The sequence below is a fragment of the Mirounga angustirostris genome, unplaced genomic scaffold (assembly GCF_029215605.1).
Source record: "Mirounga angustirostris isolate CCGP_5_RB_7025 unplaced genomic scaffold, mMirAng1.0.hap1 SCAF_5, whole genome shotgun sequence".
Classification (NCBI taxonomy): Eukaryota; Metazoa; Chordata; class Mammalia; order Carnivora; family Phocidae; genus Mirounga; species Mirounga angustirostris.
The window spans coordinates 71,240,855-71,263,992 of NW_026991713.1; the positions used below are offsets into that span (position 1 = coordinate 71,240,855).

General features: G+C 36.4%; 1 protein-coding gene across 2 annotated transcripts in view; it reads right to left on the reverse strand.

The window, feature by feature from the left end:
• The window catches only part of CNTN1 (contactin 1), a 359,783-nt gene extending 338,829 nt beyond the window's left edge, over positions 1 to 20,954 (reverse strand). For both annotated transcript variants that reach the window (XM_045873624.3, XM_045873625.3), the window contains exon 1: positions 20,807 to 20,954. The gene's annotated coding sequence lies outside the window, so the exon portion shown is untranslated. The remainder of the gene's footprint in view (positions 1 to 20,806) is intronic.
• Positions 20,955 to 23,138: the final 2,184 nt, after the last annotated feature.

Consider the following 23,138-nt stretch of genomic DNA (forward strand, 5'->3'; position numbering starts at 1 on the left):
CAAGTTTATTTAAATTTATGCTCAATAAATAAATCAATTCCTATAATGACTTCCATGAATTATATGAATTCATGATTTGAGGGAGAGAAATATTTCTCTAGATGTTATGTCACTTCAATGATATTTTTGAGAAAGCAGTAAAAGAAAAAGCAAGGATATGGGGTTAAAAATAAAAGATTCATTTCATTTAACAACTCTTCAATGAAATGTCCTCGATATTGAAATGAACACAAAATAGGCTGACCAGACAGTCTTTGTGTTCAAGAGACAGCTTAAAAAGTTGGAATATGAAGCTATTAAGTAATATAGAAGAATTACATTTTAGTAATATTTTACTTGCATAACTCCAACTAAGTTGAAAATTCCCATGAGGTAGATACTATTTATATACAGAGTGAGAAAACTTCCATATAATAAGATCAATGCCTTGTAGGTAGTTTGCAATGAATGTTAGTTGATCTGATTAGAGAAAAAATATTATAGGAACTTAAGAAATTGACTAGTGTCATTGGAAATAATCTGGGAATCATTTATAGAAGCCTTAAGCTTCAAAATGAATAAATGTAGAGACAAGGTACCACTATTTACAATAAATAGCAAGAACAAAGACACAGAAACATTAATGTGGGTGGTTTGTGTGAGAATAGCAAGGAAGTTTCTTTTTAGGGAGCAGTAATGGTCATTGTTGACCATATATATATATATGTCACCTTGAAAAGATCATTGGAAAGTTTGGTCCTTAAATTTGGAATTTAAATAAGCAGCCAATAATTTTTTCTTCTGACATACTTTTTAATCCTCTTTTTTGCTTATTAGCTGATACTTATTTAAATTTATGTGGTACATACTTTCTAAAGAGCTCTTCCAGTCAGTGGAAAATATTCAAACAGGCTATTTCTGCATCAGTGGTTTTGAAATGTCCATAGTATGTGGGCATTGGGGTCATTCAGATTTGCATTTAATCTAATTCAGCCCCTTACTAGCCACTGATCACAGGTTATTTGACTTTCATGTCCTTCATCAGCAAAGGGGGGGATAATAATATGTAATGCACAGAGATATTTTGACAGTTAAGACAGGTAATTCATTTAAAGGCATAAAGCAAAAATGAAATAAATCATAACCCCATGCTAATTTTTGAAATGCTGTCAATAATACAGAACTGTTTTAAATGTTTCTTCTGTGGTTGAGTATGAAACAGATTGTGGAGAGAAGCAGTGTTCAGGAAATGGAATTTAGTGTGCTTATGAAACCACAAAGTGGAGATGGCCAATGCATTTTTGACAAGATGTGCCTAATACATAGGTCAAATTGAAGTTAATGATTTAGAAGTTATCAGCAGATAGATAGCAATCAAAACCATCACTGGGTATAATACTTCATTGTAAGTGTATTTAAATTGAGGTAATGGGTTTAGGGCAAAAGCCTCAGGAACTCTGATGCTTAAAAGCAAGGTAAAGGAAGAAAAGACTACAAAGGTTACAAAGGTTTCTGAGGCTTAAAAGAAAAACCAGATGATGGTTTCATGAAATCCCAAGGAACTGAGTTATATCAATCAGCTATTGCCCACTAATGCTGCAAAACAAACATTCCAAAATTATAACAAGATGTTTTTTTCTTGCTCATGGGTCCACAACTTGACTGAGCCAGATGCTTGAGCCTACAGGGTGACTGTGCTTGGCTCCAAGCTTTGTATTAACTTCATGTCTGCTCATGCATTTCCACATTCACCTAGTATGAGCAGGTTCTCAGCATGTGGGCTTCTCACAGCAGACAACAGGGTGTAAGAACTAAGCCAAACTGCAGATGCATAATGTCTGCTTAATTCACACCCACTTCTATTCCACTGTGCAGAGCAAGTCATATGACTGAGCACAACATCAATTGTTGTGGCCATATGCTGTATCAACAGTGGGAATGGAAGAAAAACGAAAAAAAAATTTTTTAAGATTTATTTATTTGTCAGAGAGAGAGAGAGAGAGCGCACATGCAGGGGGGAGGGGCAGAGGGAGAAGCAGGCTCCCCATTGAGTAAGGAGCCTGATCCCAGGACCCTGGAATCATGACCTGAGCCACAGGCAGATGCCTAACTACTGAGCCACCCAGGAGTTCCGAAAAATGAAAATTTCTTAACAATAAATCCAAGCTACCAAAAGATCTTAACAAGAAGGAAAATTCAACAGTGTAATTTCTGCTAAAGGGTCAAGTAGGTAATATTTGAAAGGTACCCATAGGACTTAGGAACAAAGAGGTATTTGGGTGACCTTGTAAATTGCAGTTTTACTGAAATGTCTGGTGTAAGAACCAGGTTTCAGAGGTTAGAGAATAAATTGAAGGTAAAGAATAGTTAAGTGAACATAGATGAAAGTTCAGAAATTTGGCTGTGGGAGAGAAAAGGGAAAAATGACGGTAGTGGCCTGTGGGAGGCAGGAGTTCAAGGAAAGATTCTGTTTAATTTGGTCTGCATCATTTCTAAGATGAAAGAGAAGTAGGCATGCTTAAATGCTGACATCAGAAAGCCAGGAGAGAGGTCAAGGTTGAAGATCCAAAAAGAGGTAATAATGGATAATAATGATGACCCTAAAAAGGTGGGAAGACATAATCTAGAACCTAAGAAGAAAAAAACACATAGACAGAAATTGACTTTCCTCTTCCATTACAATGAATTAAAAAATGGAAGGGGAATGTTACTGTAGTTTAGGTCATATATTTAGAAACTACAGACTAGTAATTCTAAAATAAGAAAGAAAAATGAAATAAAAAAAGTAGGAAAGTCAGTAGAAAAACATAACTGAAAAGTTTGAACATCGGGAAAAATTAGGGGGTTGAGAAGGAAAGATTGGAATTTCCGGGGAGAAAGCATATAAAAATAAGAGCAAATTTTTTTCTCGTGTTGTGGAAAATTGAGAGCCAGAATATAAGTAGAGGTATTGGAATTAGGAAAGAGAAAAGACCACTCTCTCTCAGAGGTTTAAAGAACAGCAGCAGGGATACAGACATGTTGCGTGAAGCCAAATTTAATTAACTAAGGCATTCCACCTTACACTGATATTTTTAGTAACATATGTATTGGTGTCATCTTCCCAAATATGTTCCAGAAGAGTTGTGGAGGAAAGCTGGGTTTAAAATTCAAAAACAGAAATAACTAGGTTATTGTGAATTATGCTAAGAAATCTAAAAAGAAATAAAATGGTTTTTGAGTCCAGCAAGATTGTCTCCTTACCTACAAATTAGTAAAATAGCAAAAACTTAAAAGAAATTCCTTTGTTCTTCAGTATTCTTTTAAAAAATAGAAGGCAGTATGAATAAACATGATTTGTGGTAACATTTGTAGCATTGTTTCTCAGTTGGTTTTTAAAAAGTGTTTTATTGACAGGCAGTCATAGTCCTATCTACCACCTTAGATCAGACAATTTTCAGTGGAAATTTTTCAATATATGATCAGAAACCAATAATTAATGGAAAATATGAACAGAAAATCTTAGTGATACAATTTTGATTTCTAAAATAAAAGCATAACCATAAGTAATATGCCATTATTTCTCTAAAATATAAAACCAGGGGCACCTGGGTGGCTCAGTTGGTTAAGCATCTGCCTTTGGCTCAGGTCATGATCCCTGGGGTCCTGGGATCGAGCCCCACATCCGGCTCCCTGATTCTCCCTCTCCCTCTGCCACTCCCCCTGCTCATGCTCTCTTGCTTTCTCTCTCCCTCTCTCTCTTTCTCTCTCCCTCTCTCTCTGTCAAATAAATAGATAAATCTTTTAAAAAAATCAAATATAAAACCAAATAAATGGACGAAAAACATGAATTTCAAATTAGACTAAAAATTCTACTACATAATATAATTTACACTGGAGAAAGGTACTCAGGAATAAAAATCCACCGAGAAAGTTAATATTGTAAAATAATGCATCAATTTTATTAATATTTATATAAGAATTAGAGCAAGTGATCTTTGCTGAGTTTGTAAATAAATTATTCATTGTTCCCAACCACCTTGAGAATTTGGCCAGCTACAAAAATCTTATTTTAGTATTCTTAGCAATCCAGAAACCATGCCTCCAAAGGTCACCCACGAAACTAAAGACTCCAAAATATGGTTCCCTCTCTACATATCTTTGTTCTTCCTCCTCCAATAAGGAGACAAATCAGTCATCCATGATTGATCATCAAAAAAAAAAAAAAGTATGGCGAGTACAACAGAAGACCCAAAGATTATTTTATGCACTGAAATAGGTTAGTATTTAACATGAAAGAAAAGGAAGCCGTAATTGAGTAGTGATGATCATGATAAGTCCTCTTTTGATAACAAACAAAAAAGATAATAAAAAAGAAAGAGGAAGGGAAGAAAAGCAGTGAACAGAATGATAAAAAGAAATAATGGAATCCTTAAGGTATTTAAAAGCAATCCTTTTAGGCTTAGTCTGAGCTGCTCTGTGTGTATGTGTGTGTGTGTGTGTGTGTGTTTACATGTATGTATTATTGTGATATGAGCATTGGCTCCATCTAGGTCGACTGAAATTTTTACTTCTCAAATGTAGTCTGAGGAGTACCAGAGATGCTGTTAGAAATGCAGACTTCCAGGGATGCCTGGGTGGCTCAGTCAGTTAAGTGTCTGCCTTCCCCTCAGGTCATGATCCTGGGGTCCTGGGTTCGAGTGCCACATTGGGCTCCTTGCTCAGTGGGGAGCCTGCTTCTTCCTCTGCAGCTCCCCCTGCTTGTGCTCTCTCTCTCTCTCTCAAATAAATAAATAAAATCTTTTTTAAAAATTAGAACATTTCTAAAATACGTTATTTGTTTATTAAAATAAAAAAGATATATATGGACTGTTGAGTATCCCTAAATGTGAGGCACTGTTCAAGGCACTGTAAATTCAAACAAAACAAAACAAAACCTGAAAAGACATGTACAATTTAGTAAAGAAAGACAGGCATAGGTATAAGTATAGACAATGAAGGGCCAGTGTCAGAAGTTTGTAAGGGTACATTGGGAACATAAACAAGAAAGGTGCTAATCTAACTGGGAGGAGTCAGGCTAGGAGAAGCCTCCTGAATGAGGGGGGCAAAGAGTAATCTGAAGATGAGCGGATGCTTGCTAGATACAAATGCAGACCCAAGAAAAACCGCCTATCTCGTTACAGCACCGAAGATACTTTAAAAAAATAGATGTTGCTTTTACTCAGAATTCTGTCTGAGGTCCATTATTAAGAAATGTTAAAGAAAACTATGATCTGGTATGAATGAAATAATTCTCCATTACTACCCATCATCCAAGCATTTGCCCCATCTCAAACATAAGCCAGTTTAGGATAAGTGAACAGGTAAGCATGTATCAGCTGAACAGAAGGGCTATGACAATAATGAAGCAGAAATAATAAATCAAGATTCAAATAGTAGTATTAAATCAAAGAACATTGCAAGCAATTGTGAAGGAAAATATTCTCTGGATGAAACAAAATCCTCTTGGGGAAAGGCTTCTTTAAACTTTAATTCTCTAATGAAACAAGTTATATGCAATAACTGGCTTTGAAAAGTACATTAGAGAATTTTTGGACATTCAGAAAGTGGCCAGTATTGTCAATATATCCCAGGATAATACTTACCTGAACAAGAGCAGCATTAAAAGGAGACAGAAAGTAAAGAAACAAATAAGAAATTAGGCACAATCACTAAACATCAGTTATTTGTTGTGACTTCTCAGTACATAATTTTAGCAAGGTATCAGAAAATATAAGAATTTTTATTGCAAGTATAAACTTTTCACATGCCAAGGAGTCACTCTTCAAGAACATTTTACTCTAATAAAATCATTTAGGCCAGTAGTAATGGCAATTTTTCCTCTTTACAACTAGCCACTTTCCCACAGTAAAAATAAATAAGGAAAAAATTTGTAGTCTAGTGATATGAGACACAGGAAGCATTTTATAAAAAACCCCTGTTCCAAATATCTCTAAAAATCTCATTGGTACTAGGCATCTTTCTTTAGTGATTTAGTCATGTTATAAATGACTATTTTTATATCCCCCTATAACAAATATGATTGTATGCAAACTGGAAACCATATGTGTTTATGAAATAAGCGTGGTGGCGTTCTGGTGTTCTCAGCCATGGCTGGGGATTAAATCCAAAGTTCTGTACATCAGTGGACGTCTGGGACTTTTAAAAAGATAGGTATCTCTCAGCAGAAATCTAGCTCTCAAAGAGGCTATGAAAAAATTAAGATGAAAATATAGGACTCAGTACCTTTACTTAATTTTTTTCCCTTAATTACTCAAAGGGAGTTTTTATAACATTCTAATAACTAGATGAAGTCAAAAATGAAATTATTATTACAGTTTATTGAAAGAGATGATGTAGAGACTATAAGCCTGCCAATTCTGGAACAAGATTTCTTATTAAGAGTTGATATGGTGCTTAAAATCTAGAGTAAATTTCCTTAACATTTTTGAAATTACAAAGTCCTCTAATAACTAATACCTTTCTTTTAATTCATTAAATCCTCAAAAAACATTTTAAGGTAGTAAATCACTGCCCTACTTGGAACCATTGCTCCCAGGCTAAAATACAAAGAATTTTCTTTAAAAAAACTTCTGTGATCTACTATTTTCTCCTCTTCAGCCATATATTTTGCTACTTTATCGTTTACACTCTATCATGTATTAGACTTCTTTCAATTTTTTGAATCAGTCATGCTCGGCTAAATGTCCCTGACATAGACGTTCACCTAACACATTGATTCTCCTTGTATTAAAGCACTCATCACAGTTTGGGGTTATCTTTTTATGTATTTTCCCCACTCAGCTTAGAAGCCTCTGAAGGCAGGGAAAAGTCTGACTTTTTCATTACTACTCTATTTCCAGGCCCCAGTGCAATGCCTACCACACAGTGGATCTGTATTTCTGAGCATTCTTGTGTGCACTAGTGCTCTCTCTCACACTCTCTCTCTCTCTACCTCTCCCTCCTTCCCTCCCTCCCCTTACAAATATAATGTATAACAAATGATGAAAAAATATATTATTATCATTGTTTCTTTCGGGACCTGCTTTGTAGATTATTCATGGGAAACAGATCTTTTGCCACCTCTGAAAACTGACATTTTTGTTTTCCTTGAAGAACAAGCAACTTTGAGAGGGTCATAAATAATTAAGTGAAAGAGAAGAGGCACCTGCCTAAGACAATCACCTAAATCAAACCTAGAAAACAGACAGAAAATACAGCAAACTTACTCTCATATCTATTTTCTCTGCTTTAGAAAATGAAGCCACTCAGGGTTACAGAAGTTGAGTAAGTTTCCCAAGAATACATATCTACTAAGTGCCAGAACATTGATTTAAATCTAGGTCTATTGAATAGCTAGTATTATACTCTTTCCTGCATGAGCAAACATAGTCATATATTATATTGAAAGTCTATGACCCTAAAATGACAATGAAAGCAGGAGAGTTTCTTAGTGCTTGAATTTTATAAAAACAACTTAGGATCCATTTTAACTGAAATGTTTTACAATTCCAATAATAATTAAAATATTTTATGTATAAAATAACAAAACTTGATCTATAGCAAAAAGAATTTATGATGTCATCAGCACATAATTACACTTCATTAATATTATTTCTTAAGTTAAAGCCTGATTTGGCAAGACAACATCTTTCAAGTATTTGAAAGATTGACAATATTCAGCACTGGAGAGAATATGCAAAAGCAAACATTCTTATTTTTAAAATTTTTTTTTAAGATTTTATTTATCTGAGAGAGAGAGACAGAGAGAGAGACAGAGAGAGACAGAGCATGACAGGGGTGGAGGGGCAGAGGGAGAGGGAGAAGCAGACTCCCTGCTGAGCAGGGAGCCCACCATGGGGCTCATCCCAGGACCCAGAGAACACAACCCGAGCCGAAGTCAGATGCTTGACCAGCTGAGCCATGCAGGTGCCCCCAAAAGCAAACATTCTTATTCATGTTACTAGGATTATAGATTACTACAGTCTCTTGGAAGGACCATTTGGAAACACTGATAATCTATAAAAGATATTCCTCTTGCCAGCAATTTCACTCTAGAAATGTATCTTAGAGAAATATTTCTAGGAATGTGCAAAAGTACATGTAGAACAATGTTGTGCATTCTTTTTTTTTTCAGATTTTATTTATTTACATGTAAGAGAGAGAGAGATAGTAAGAGAGAGAGAGAGAGAGCACAAGCAGAGGGAGCAGCAGGTACAGGGAGAAACAGGCTTCCCGCTGAGCAAGGAGCCCAATGTGGGACTCAATCCCAGGACCCTGGGATCATGACCTGAGCTGAAGGTAGATGCTTAACCAACTGAGCCACCCAGGCATCCCAATGTTGTGCATTCTTAAAAAAAATTGGAAATAACCCAAAGATCCAATGATGGTACATAAATAAATTGGGTTCCATTGCAAAGGGGTACTTGGCAAATGCTAAAAAGAATATGTGAGCACTATAATGTTTGGAAATAAAAGCTGGCCAAGATTGGAAAAAAAAGTAACAGAACATTACATATAGTATACATCATACTATATTTTGATGGTAATAATAAATTTAAAACTATAGTCTATGCATAAAAATATTTTTAAGACATATATAAAATGTCAATAATAGGTCTGTGGTTGAATTTAAATAAATGAGAAGAGTTATCATTAAAATTTTATAGCTATTAAAAATAGTATGAGATTATTTTGAAAAATACTATTGAATATATTTGAAAATTTAGAAGGATAAATTCCTAGAAAAAAACTCACCAAAAAAAGATTAAGTAATAATTAAGAAAAATAAATGCATAATTCCTAAGATAATTATTTCATTTAAAATTATGCCACAAAAAAAAAAAAAAAAAGTTCTAGGACCAAATGGCTTTACCAGCGGATTCTATAAAATATTTAAGAAAGAAATTAACATAATCATCCAGACTCTTTCCAAATTAAAAGAGGCAATCTCTTCCAACTCATTTCATGAGTTCAACCAACATAAACTTAACATCAAAATGTGACCAAATAAAATTACAAAAGTTGAAAAAAATAGCTAAAAAAATCCTAAGTAATACATTATCAACCCCAACACTGTAATCTACATAATGGGTAATAAACAGATCATGAGCAAGTTAAATTTATTCCAGAAATGCTGGTTTAACATCTGAAAAAATCAATCAATATTATCCATTGCATTAATCTAGTATAAGAGAAAAATCATACGGTCATCTAAATAAATTTAAAATTATTAATTTTTTAAAAAAATGTAAACAAACAGAAATGGGAGGGAATTTCCTTAACCTGATAAAGGTTATCTATGAAATGGTAAAGTATGGAGAAATTTTCTTATGAGATCAAAGAATGAGACAAAAATGTGAGTTATCACCCCTTTTACTCAAAATGTACTAGAGATTCGGGGCGCCTGGGTGGCTCAGTCGGTTAAGTGGCTGCCTTCAGCTCAGGTCATAATCCCAGGGTCCTGGGATCGAGCCCCGCATCCAGCTCCCTGTTCAGCGGGGAGCCTGCTTCTCCCTCTCCCTCTGCCTGCCTCTCTGCATACTTGTTCTCTCTCTCTATCTCTCTGTCAAATAAATAAATAAAATCTTTAAAATAAAAAAAAAATGTACTAGAGATTCTAGCCAACACAAAAAAAGCAAAATTTTACTAAGTTATAAAGAATAGATAAGAAGAAATAAGCTCATTATTCTCTAGATACAACTGAGTCTAGAAAATTAAAAGGAATCAACAGAAAAATTAACGTTGATAAGTGAGCTTTGTAAGTCTATAAAAGGTCAACATATAAAATTGACTACATACTTTTTATTTTTTTAATTTTTTTAAAGATTTTATTTATTTATTTGATAGAGAGAGCACAAGCAGGGGGAGTGGCAGGCAGAGGGAGAAGCAGGCTCCCCGCTGAGCAGGGAGCCCAATGAAGGGCTCGATCGCAGGACCCCAGGATCATGACCTGAGCCAAAGGCAGATGCTTAACCCACTGAGCCACCCAGGCACCCTCATACTTTTTATTATTAACAAAGAGATAGAAAATGAAATAAATTACAGTGCTTATGATAGCATAAAAAAATTAAATACCTAAGAATAAATATAACAGAAGATGTGCAAGATTTTCACACTGAAAACTTTAAGCATCATTTAAAGAAATCTTAAAAGATAAAAAAAAAATGATATATATTTAGGCCATGATCATAAATGAAAAGACTCAATTTTTTTAACATGTCAATTATACTCAAATTGACTTCTAGATTAAATGCCATCCAATCAAATTCCAAGAAGGATTTTGTAGAAATTAACAAGCAGAATTTCAAATGTATATAGCAAGGCAAAGAGTCATTAACAGTCAAGACAAACTTAAAGAATAACCAAGCTGGAGGACCTACTTTAGCAAATATTAAGACGTATTTTAAATCCACTGTTATTAATCCTATGTCTACGGAATAATAGACAAATAATCCAGTGGAATAGATAGAAAGTCCAAGAACAAATCTGCCCATACATGGGACACTTGATTTAAGACAGAGGTAACACTGCCAAACAGTGGGGAAAGGACAGCCTTTTCAGTAAATGTCTCTGGATGAATTTTATATCCATAAAAGTAAGAAAGCAAAACTCAAACCACACACAAATATCAATTCCAGATGAAATGTAAAACAATATAGTGTTTTGAACACAATACAAAAAATATCTCCATAACTTTAGTAAGGAAAGATTTATTAAACAAGACAAAAAAAATACTACTAGACTACATTAAAGCTGAGAACATCTGTTGATAAAAGATAACATTAAAAGAATGGCAAAGCAAATCATAGAGTGGGAGAAGATACTGGCAAATATTTTCTAAGGGCTCAAATTCAGATTATATAAGGAACTTCCTATGAATCCATAAGGAAAAGACAGATAATTCAATAGCAAAATGGGCAAAGCTTCTGAATGACACTTCAAAGCAGCATATTCGAACAGCCAAAACATATATAAAAGGTATTCAACTTCTTATTAATCAAAAAATGCAAATTAAAACCATACTTAGATATTCATCTCCATTAGATAGCTTAAGTTAAATACACTATTAATACCAAGAGTTGGCAAAGCTAAGCAGCAACTTGAAATCTCATACACTACAGGCTGGACTGGAAATTGGCTCAAGCACGTGGGAAAAGCAAACAATTCCTACTAAGCATTGGCTTATGACTCAGCAATTTTAATCTTAGCTCAATCTTAGCAAAAACGCGTACACATATATGTACTACAAAAGACACATACAGTAACAAATGTTCATAGGAGAACTATCAGTAATAACAGAAAACTGGAAACTACCCAAATGTCCAACAAGTAGAACAGATATATACATTTTGGAGTATTCATACTATGGAATTCTATAGAGAAATAAAAATGAACTACTATTACTTGCAGGAACATGGATATTCCTACCCAAAAGTTTGAGCAAAATAAATCGCATGCAAAAAGAAAGTGCATTAATATATGATTCCGTTTATATGAATTTCAAAAATAGGCAAAACTATTCAACGGTCTTGAAGTCAGAATAGTGGCTACCTTGGGGAAAGAGCAAGGTAGTAGTGATTGGGAGGGGCTGGAAGAGGAGTTCGTGGCTGCAGACAAGTTCTTTCTCCTGAACTGAGTGTTGATTTCATGGGTATAAGTACTTTGTTAAAGCTCACTGAACTGACCCTTTTCTGTGCATTTTTCTGTATTTCTGTTATTTTTTAATTAAAAAGGTAAATAAAGGGCGCCTGGGTGGCTCAGTTGGTTAAGCGACTGCCTTCAGCTCAGGTCATGATCCCAGGGTCCTGGGATCGAGTTCCGCATCGGGCTCCCTGCTCTGCAGGGAGCCTGCTTCTCCCTCTCTCACTCCCCCTGCTTGTGTTCCCTCTCTCGCTGTGTCTCTCTCTGTCAAATAAATAAATAAAATCTTTAAAAAAAAAAAAGGTAAATAAAAGCAGTACAAAGTTTTACTGAAAACAGATGCCTTAATTTCATTACCATTTAACTTGTGTGTAAACCAGAAATCGAAAATAACTTTTTTTGGAAAAACTGGGTAACATTCTAGGACCAAAAGAGTTGTTATGATCTCTAAATATATGCAAACAAAAAGAAAAATACAGTCAATCAATCAGTAGGTATTTTTAAAGATTTTTCAATTAAGGGGCTCCTGGGTAGCTTAGCCGGTTAAGTGTCTGCCTTCAGTTCAGGTCATGATCCCAGCGGGAAGTCTGCTTCTCCCTCTCCCCCTCCGTTCTTGCTCTGTCTCTTGCTTTCTCTCTCAAATAAATAAATAAAATCTTAAAAAAAATTTTCAGTTAAAATAGAGTATCATATTTAATGTATAAAAATATTATGCAATGGGAATTTTTATCTGATATAAAACTCTGTTACATTAAACAAGTTGAGTCCCAAACTGGAATATTATAAATGTTGTTTATAATATTTTAGCAGGCAATCTTGTCTGTTACAGATAGCACATCTGTACTTTCAGTAACCATGACAAATACTGTAAGATTAGATGCCTTAAGATAGAATTACTGTTTATGGTTTGTGGTGTTAGGAAGCAAAATTAGGGCAGAAAGGCATAAAAACTTCTGATGCTCAGTTCTAAGTTAAAATAATGAATTTTTAAATAGCGCATTGCAATTGCTTAATTCATGTTTGGAATACTTCCCCATGTAAATCACTGTAGTAGAAGACCACTTTGTTTATAAGATATCCATAAATACAACATATATAAATTTAAACTGCTTTAATCTCTTGTGTGGATACTAAGTTTATTTGGGATAGATACCAGTCACCAAAAAGGAGAAAATTTAAAATGTGGCTCACAGAAAACTAAAACTGGACGTCATGGAGAGGGATTAAGCCTAATAATTTAGGTTTAGGAGTTAGATAACCTACATGTAAATTCTAGCTTCTGTAATCATTGGCTTTTTAATATCTCTAATTTTTCTCACTTGTAAAATAGTAAAAAATGATAAATAAAATCCACTTACTGGATTTGATTAAATTATGAGATATCACATCAAACACATTTAAAACAATGCCCAATACAGAATGAACACTCAATAAATGGTTGTTGTCAATAACTGAGGTGAGATTATAGATGACATATTATTTACACAAGTCAAATAGTAAAAAATCAGCGTTATATCTCAGTATTTTTCATTTTCAAACTAGGCTAGATAAGTGCTGTAGGTAAGTATCCATCTATTTTTCATAAATGTCTTTTTAAACATTATTTCTGAAAAAATACTTGACTCATCAGATACTCTTAAGACTGTATAGACCATATACTAAACCAAGCTGGAAAAGTAAATATTGTCTACTTAATTAAGAATATCTTGGAAAGGTACTTTAATAATTCTAGTAAAGAAAATATGAATGAAAGAATATTGTATTTATTGCCAGAAATTTAAAAAAATACACTCTGAAGTAAAAAAAGTTCTAAGTATAATATGTACTCACACACACATACCACACATATGTAGTGTAAATAATCAAATAAACACAAGATTTTAAAAATATGTTTAACACAATATTGCTATCAGTGGGTTTCACCTTAGATTATTAAAAACCAAAGTAAAAACTACTTGTAGGTATTAGAGCAGCGAATTTTTTTTTAAAGATTTTATATATTTATTTGACAGAGAAAGAGAGCACAAGCAGGGGGAGCAGCATAGGCAGAGGGAGAAGCAGGCTCCATGCTGAGCAAAGAGCCCAATATGGGATTCGAGCCCAGGACCCTGGGATCATGACCTGAGTGGGAGGCAGACGCTTAACTGACTGAGCCACCCAGACATCCCCGTGCAGTGAATTTTTACTGGATTGTTCAGGAGTCTCAGTAGATTATCAAGACCAACGTCCTTGACCTGGACAGGATGGTGGCTGGCATCTCTCACTGAGATGTTTTGGCTAAGCATAATACACCAAACATGCAACTGTACGTAAGATTACCTTACTTCTTGTCCAGACTTGCCACTAACATGATTTTAGGCAAACTACTTATTTATCTGAGCTTGTTTCCTTATCTGTAATTGTGGATAATCATGCCTTCTAACTTTTAGAATTGTTGCAAAGAGTCAAACACAGTTATGGATGTAACCATGTTTTGTAAACTTCTGGACACCAATGGAAGACCTCTTATTAAATGAAGAAAAAAGGGGATTAATTTTGTCAATATTAATTCCAACATAGCTAAATGTATATATGTACATTATCATGTAACTATACATTTCTTATTCTTTCTAAAATGTAGAATTATTTAAAAGGGAGTTACCTAGTGGTCAGGCATTTGGGAATTATTCAATGTCTTAGGCATAAGTTTTCATTAAAAATTGCTTATTGGGCGCCTGGGTGGCTCAGTCGTTAAACGTCTGCCTTCGGCTCAGGTCATGATCCCAGGGTCCTGGGATCGAGTCCTACATCGGTCTCCCTGCTCAGAGGGAAGCCTGCTTCTCCCTCTCCCACTCCCCCTGCTTGTGTTCCTGCTCTTGCTGTCTCTCTCTGTCAAATAAATAAATAAATCTTTAAAATTTTTTTAAAAAAATTGCTTATTAAGGGACTCTTTTCTATGCATCTCATATAAATCAACAGAACCAGGAAGTTAATTATTTAAAAAATATGAAAATTGACATAGCTTCTAGTTTTTGTTTGTTTCCAAGGTAGAGATATAAATCCTTTATTCCTTGAAATCTGAAAAACAAGTTTAATCTTGACCTTCCTTTATTCATTTCTTCCAAAAATATTTATTGAGTATCAACTATGTCAGAGCCTTCACTGGACATAAGAGGAAAAAGGTCTCTATCCTGAGGGGCTTACAGTGGGGGTAATAAACAAGTAAACAATCAGTTACAATTTAGCACAGTAAGTGCTATGTATGGTTGGGGTTTCTATGTACTGTTATGGAAGGACTAAATAAGGACTCCAAACTCAGCCTTCAAGTTCAGGGAAGTCCTCCTAGATAATGTGGCAGCTCATCTGAGCCTTGAAGACATTAGGCAAACTCAATTATATTGCAGAAAGGAGAAAGGTCATTTATGGCAGAGAAGAAAGTATGGAGGGAGAGTGAAGTTTGGGAAAAAAAGGAGAGAAAATATGATACATTAGGGGAAATGCAAACAATTCTGTGTGATTGGCATTATGGGAGACTGGAAATGGAAGAGTGTAAAACAATAAAAAATGAATTCAGACAATTAATCATGGACCATTTAATATAGAACTTTAGGTAAAATGCAAAGGACTCTAGGCATCTTATTCTTAATAGACACTAGATGAGATTGCCTTTAGAGAGAAAACTTTGATTATGGTGTGGAGAATGTGCTTGAGTAGAAGACCGTAAGAGAGGGAGACTGATGTAAGGACTCTCAACTCTGAATATCCTCATTTGCTACATGGAAAACAAAGACTTGAAGAGATTAGGTAACTTGCCAAACATCACACGGTTTGTAACTGGTGAGTTGGGTTTCCTGCAAAGCTCTGCACAACTCTAATACGTGTGTTCTTTAAGGACCAAGGAAACTACCTCTCATAAAAGAAATGAATGTGGCTAACCCTCAGTATTAGAGACCAGAAACAAATAAAACTGTGTAGGAAAAGCAACGACAGTCAGGTCCACATCATCAAAATCAAGTACAGGGGTGAACAATTATCCAGTGAATTAAGGACCATCTGGATAATCCCAGCAAAAGCAGATTTAGTGCCTGAGTCATTCAGATAATTGTGCAAACAATGTGCCTTGCTCTGGCTGAGTAACCTGGTCATTAATATCTTCCATAGTACGTTTTGCCCTGTGGCACTTTTGAAATGGACAATAGTAGCTCAGAAAGAATTAAGATACTATTCACTTCATGGAAAAGCCACATAAATAATAATGGGATCTTAATAGACTGAGAGGGTATTTTATATGTCCCCAGGAGCCATTTCACACAGTGATATATACACAATATACATAAGCCAAATCCCACTTCAAAGAATAAAAGAAGTTCAGCAATAGCACCCTCAAATGTGTGTTTTTATATTCAATTCTTCGTCAGGTAGAAGAAAGTTTTCTGAGCATTAAAACAATGAAAAATACTACTACAAATAGACTTACAGGTTAAACTACAGTAAGGTTACAAATTTCTATATGTCCAAAAACATAAAAGATAAAAGACCAAAAAAAAAAAAAAAGGTGAAGAAAATTTTCACAGTATACAATGGATTTTTCTATTAAATGAGTTAAGAAACCATAACTCAATAAAGAGTCAAATGAAATCCACAAATTAGGAAATACAAAGAGCCAATAAACATGAAAACATTTTTCAAAATCATTAAAAAATCATAGAAACACAATTAAAAAACCAGATACACAATTTCTATATCAAAATAGTCACGATTTTTTAAACCACAATACCAAGTATTAATGAGACTATTGCCCAATTGGTTTATACTAAGTATTAATTTGTGCCTAAACTTTTTGCTAGAGCAATTTGGCAACAAGCATTAGGAGTCTGAAAATATTTAAATGTATGAACTAGTAACATCTATGAAGTTATTATAGGAAATGGTCAGAAATGAAAAGATTAATGTATAATCATGTTCATTTCTATAAATGTGAAAAACAGGAAACAATCTAAAGACTGAATCTATATAAGAAAATATGTGGCAACCATAAAAAAATACATGGTTAGTAAGAATATTAAATGAAATAAACTAATGCTTATGGTATGATGTTAAGTGGAGAAAAAAGCTAAATATAAAAATGAATATTTGCTCTAATTCCAAATTTGCACATTAAAATACCTGTGTATACTCATAAAAAAAAAATTAGGAGTTCGCCTGGGTGGCTCAGTCAGGTAAGCACCTGCCTTCGGCTCAGGTCATGATTCTAGGGTCCTGGGATAGAGCCCCGCATCGGGCTCCCTGCTCAGCGGGGAGTCTGCTTCCCCCTTTCCCTCTGCCCCTGCTCATGATCTATCTCTCTCATGCTCTCTCTCTCAAATAAATAAAATCTTTAAAAAAAAAAAAGAAATAAAATTGGGAGGTTGAGAGTGGATCTCTCTGCGTGGTGGAATTTTCTTTCACTTTCAACTTTTCTTGAAAGGTTCTGTATTTCCTTATAATCATAAAAATGTCATTTAAATGTAATATTAAATGAGTATACTTTTGAATGTCATTTTATACACTAGGTCATTCATACAACCATCATGAAATAATGACCTATCTTCCTCCAGCTACACTTCCAAAGTCATATAACTAGTAAGTTCTATTCTCAGGATTTGAACCCAAGTGTTCTTGCTCCAAAGTTAGCACTGTGGATATGAAGATATGAAGTAAATCACAGTGAAAGTTGCAAAGAAGAGTATAACCAATAATGAAAATTAAAAATGTATTATGTCAGTAATATGTGGCATCTTAGATTAAAGCAGAAAGACACACATTGGAAGATTTGATGAATTGTCTACTGTACTAATCCTAGACATGCAATGACATATACACTTGTATTGGGGGAAATATATGATACAAATTAGAGATCAGAATAAAAATGGATAATTTAATTACTGAATAGATAATGGCACTTGGAGATAGAGGAGGGAAGTCTGGAAAAAAAAACAAAAAACAAAAACCTAATCACAAACCAGAAGCCTGGAAAACTGTGGTATCCTTTGCTAAAAGCCAGTATTGGGGGGAAAAAATTTTTTTACTACCTACTACTAATAACTATTACTTATAAGTAATGAATACAACCAAGCCCTATTTTAAATATGTTACGTAGATTATTTTATTTAATACTAAAAAAATAAACCCACAGAAAACTCTGATGTAAGTGCTGTTATAATACCCAGTTGACTTACTGACATTCACTTATCTGCATAATGATATATAGATATTAACATAAGTAGGCTTCCTTCCAAAGCCTGTGCTCTTAGCCACCAGGTTAGTAATTTGGAATGGCTAATGGAGGAGAGATTAGGAAAGAAATGCAGAAGGAGAATTTTGTTTCCAATAGGATAAATTGCATCAATTGGGGGAATTCACTTGAAAACCTGAAGCAGGAAGAGGAGATAAGAGGGAGGCAAAGAAGAGAAGTTTAGAAAAAGAGAAAAATTATAACATCAGATCATTGCAGTATCATAAAGTAAAATCTCAAGGAGGAGATGGAGAATCTGGAAAATGGCAGTTCTAAGAGAAAGAAAAATGAATAATAATACATCAATTAAAAAAAACAATCATTGGACTTGAACTTACTGATGAATGGGTTCTTTGTTATGATGTAAACCATGACCAATTTATATATAGAAATAGATGGTGATGGGAAACGGATAGACATTGTTGTTTTCTTTTTTAATAAAGATATAACATGGCATGTTTTGTATAGAAAAGTATAAAAGGTCTATCTTTCAGCTTGGTCTGTAGTTGGTCTCAAGGGGCACAGATAAGAGAGAATATATAGAATAACCTGTACATAGCCATAACCCCTATTGGAAAATTGAATCACTCTGTGGAAGGATACAGAAATGCCTCATGTCTCCCATTACTCCTCTTGGAGAAGATAACAGAGCCAAAGGAAGTTTCCAAAAGTAGTTCCCAACACATAGCCTTCTATTAATAAATATATTATGCCTCAATCATTGCTCCAAATCATTCCTTATGATGATACTTCCTCAATAAGAATCTTCAAGCCTACTTAGAACTGTGTTCAATGTGGTGGAGTATACAAAAATATAGGTCATGGTCTTTTTCTGCAAAGTGCTTCTTTGCCTAATTAGAAGACAAATCAGACATGTATATAAGGGTTAAGCAAATAAATAAATAAGACCAAGCATCTGAATAACTGAATAACTTTGGCCTGTATTGTTACTGGTATAACATTGACCAAATTTTGTTATCAATACCAAAAATCACAGGAAGCTGAAGGATTCTATTTGAGGGTAAATGCTGTGCAATATAATTCATAGTAGGTTGTTGAAATATTAGGGTTGAAATAGTGGAATTTTCTGGTATCCTCTAAATCTTAGTTTTTTCATCTAAGAAAATGAAAAAGTTACCATCTGGATTAAATAACTTCAGGCAATGGGAAAAATAAATGCACATACATCTATAAACGAAAGTCCATGTAATGCAAATAAATATGTGAAAAAGCAGCACACATTTAAATATTGGATCCACAAGTAAAATTTGTACAAAGAAATAGATTAAAACTATCTAGTTTTACATCTTGCAAGGTGGGTGGATCTTTTCCCCCCAGATCTCCAAATGCTACTAGCTCTAAGTTACCACCCAAATAAATTTACAACCAACCAACGAAGGTAGGGCATACACAAACCATTATGCTCTGATGAGTTTAATAAAATATCCCCAATATGATATGTATTTATTTGATATGTGTGTTACATTTCAGGCTGGTAAGATTCATAGGTACATTGTAAAGCTGAAAAATTCAGGGAAATGGATGAAGATCAAATGGCACTCTAAGAATGTATTCAAAATAGTATCTGGAAATACTGCTATTCATGTGCGTTACAGAGACATTATTCCATGCAGGGTTTCCTCCGTCTGAACCCATCTTCTCTGGCTTTTCCCCCAATGGAGAATTTGATTCCCTTTTGCCCCTCCCACTCAGTGCTTCCAGATTGCTTCAGAAGGCCCAGGCAGCCTGCTCAGCAGCAGGCAAACAGGGCTGGGTGTGCATGAGCTATATATAGCTCCACCTTGGAGATGTGCACACACAAGCACACATACAAATGCCCATGCTGCATTTGGCATGAATAAATGAGAAAAGGTTGCAGCCTTCCCCTTTCCTTTTTCCCCATCACCCCAAATTTTCAAAGCAGGGTGTCATCGGTTCCCTAGAGTGATGCAGCCTTTAATTTCTCTGCAATTCTTCTGCCTACTGCTTCCAGCAATCTGACTCCGGCAGGAACCGGCATTGGGCCAACACCTACTACCCAGATGCGGTCACTCAGGGAGGCTGCCTTGCAGCCGCAGGGAGCCCAGCCGGGCACAATTACTTGACTCTCTGGGAATCCCCGAGAATAAACCCGTTTTTTACAAACTAGGCGAAAAGGTGGTTCCCCATAGACAACACCAGGCTAGGAGAGAAGAGGCGAAGGCTTCCCTGCCTCTCCCCTCCTCGGTCTGCAGCAGAGAGGGGAGAAGGGCCCAGGTCTTCTCAATAGAGGCGCAATTAATCGGTAAATGCCCTTAAAGTTGCGGGATTTCTTCCCCACCCCCCGCTCCTGAAGGGAGCCAGTCCTTAACAGAGGAGCCAGGGAACAAACAAGTGCCTTCCTCCCCTCGGCCCAGTCATTCCCAGTTTTTGCAGGGATGCGCTTGCTAGTCTAGACGCAAGGTACGAGGGTAAATGAGTAGGTGCAGACAGGCGTGGGGAGGAGCAGAAGCTCTACTCGGTTTAGGAAGACCTGCGGGTTCCCGGCTGCTGACATGTCTGCTCCCCCATACCCTCCCCTGCGGGTGGACATGGCATGCCTTGGGCGCGACACCGGCCGCGGCGCCGAAGCCTCTGAGAGGAAAGTTGACGAGACACAGATGGAGGCTCGGTCCCCTCTCCTAGGCACTGCCGCCTGCCCCGCCCGTCACCGGGGCTCCCGCACCCCTCCTTCCCAGCACCCAGACGACCTCCATCCCAGCCCTTCCAGCCGCACTTCACGACGAGAGCTGCAGCGACCTCACCAGATTTGGGGGTGACGAGGTTGGGGCGGGGCTGGGGGAAGGGGAAGAGGAAGGGAGGCAACAGTAGCATGAAAATACGCATTTTTTTTTTTTTTTCCTATCTGCAAAGAAGAAAAGTCCGGCCTCCTACCTGGTCTCCGCTCCTGCTCTCCTCGGTGCGGCACAGCTGGACCATAACCTACAGGTTTCCCACTTCCGCTGCCAACACCTGGGAGCGCATCTCCGCACCCGGCGCCCCTCCTAGCCTCCGCGGAGCCCTGCCTAGCTACTTGACAGCAGAAGCCGGGCCTTTTAGAGCGGTCATTGGGGCCGCGGGGAAAGGGGGGCGGGCACCGGAGAGAAACCCGCGTCTCTCATTGGGTAGGCGGAATGCCACTCTCTCGCCAGACCAGGTTCTCGCTGCGGACTGAGGTTGCTGCTAAACCTAACTGCAAAGGGTCTCTGCAGTCCCTGGCATCAAACCTGCTGCCACTGGATCAAGGACCCCTAGGAGGAGGGAAACTGGCTTGATGACTTGTCATCTGAGACCCCCAAGAGGGAGGAAAGGGCCAGGCATAACCAGACACCCAGCACTTTCCAGAGCTTCCCTGAAGGGACCATCTGCTCTGGGAGATTTGACAGGAGAAAATACCACGAGCAGTGCCTTGATAGAGAAGCACGAACTTCAGTTAAGAATGGAGCAAAATACAGAAATACATACACTTAAGTGAAAAAAAAAAATCACACGAAATAAAAAGACATGAGGGTTTTGTTTGTTTCAAGTTTCCATTTTTGCCTAAACGTAACATGGCAGTTTTCCCGTGGAGTAAAGGTTGAACTGTTTGTTCCGTACTGCAGAGAAACTCCAAAATATCCCCTGGTAGGAACAGTGCTTTAAATGGGAAATAACCTCTCCAGAAAGAGTAAAGGAAGGAAAGCAAGGCCAAACTGCATGATGGACTTACCTTGGGCATTTCTTTTTTTTTTTTTTTTTAAGATTTTATTTATTTATTTGAGAGAGAGAGAGAACACCTGAGAGGGGATAGGGTCAGAGGACGAAGCAGACTCCCTGCCGAGCAGGAAGCCCGATGCGGGACTCGATCCAGGGACTCCAGGATCATGACCTGAGCCCAAGGCAGTCGCTTAACCAACTGAGCCACCCAGGCGCCCACCTTGGGCATTTCATTTGGTGGTAGAAGTCTTAAAATAATCACCACCAGACTAACTGATAATCAATCTGTTTCTTTTCTACTGATATTAGTCCCTCATTCCTTTTGTGCTCAAACTCTGAGGCTGCAGAGGATGTATAAGCCAACCTAATCCTAGGTGATCCCAAGCCTGCCTTTTAGGTGAAGGGGGCCAAGGATAAAACAAGCTTGTTCCCATCTTTCATCTCTGCCATTTATCCAGGTGGAATCAGGAAGCTGTGGGATTCAAGGCACTTCTCAAATGGGGGAAAATGATAGAAAGATTACCAGCAAAATTGGAGGAAGGGAAGCATCTTATTTTAGTGCCATACAAGGAAACAATCGTCTCACTTGCAGGCTGCCTCCTTTCTGCAAATAGGCATGTTCTGCATCCACCTAAATTAAGTAGTCATCTTAATCAGTGCTGAACATGACACAGCTCACTGGACACCTGTTAGAGAAAATGGCATTGTTATCAAATGCTCAATAAATGTAGGCTCGTACCTTATTGCTTATAGTTGTTATGACTATTGGCCAGACTCTTCATAAAATGTTCTCTTTATAAAACTAGATGATTCGAATCAGTGTATTTGGAAGTGGGAAGGGACCCTAAAGATAACTTATAGAGAGCAATACATACGGCTTTTATGCTGGGAACCCACTTACCCCTGAATGGGAATAACTAGAAATGTAATGGCAAGTTTCAAAACCAATCAGTCATGGTTCTATGTAATATGCCATTAGTCTTGCATCTCCACTACAGAGACCCACACAAATTGTTCCATTTAATTGAACAAATCATGCATTACTTAGTGTATTTACTGAGCACTTATTCTGTGCCACGCCCCATGTTAGGTGTTAGGGAACTAAACAAGAATAATCCATAGAACGTGTTAAAGAGGGACTCAGGAAGCAATGAAGATAGTAAAATATTATAGTAAGGAATATGTATTTTCAACACTAACATCTTTTGATTCCTAAGCCTATATTATTTTGAGTAACAGTGAACTCTAGCAGACCCTCCCCTAGATTTAAGCAGTGAGGAGAAAGTGAAGTATCAAGGAAAGAAACTGAACATTGAGGTTAGCACAAAAGTTCAAATTGGAAGTGAAAAGAATACTAAAGAAATCTCTGCTATCCTCATTCTTTCATTCCTTAATTCATTCATTTTTTCAACAAATATTGCTATTGTAAATATAGTGATGAATAGGGTAGGCAAGCTCTCATGGAGCATATTGATTTTTCAAACAGACAATGTTACTTTGCATATTTACTGATATAATTACAGCTCACACA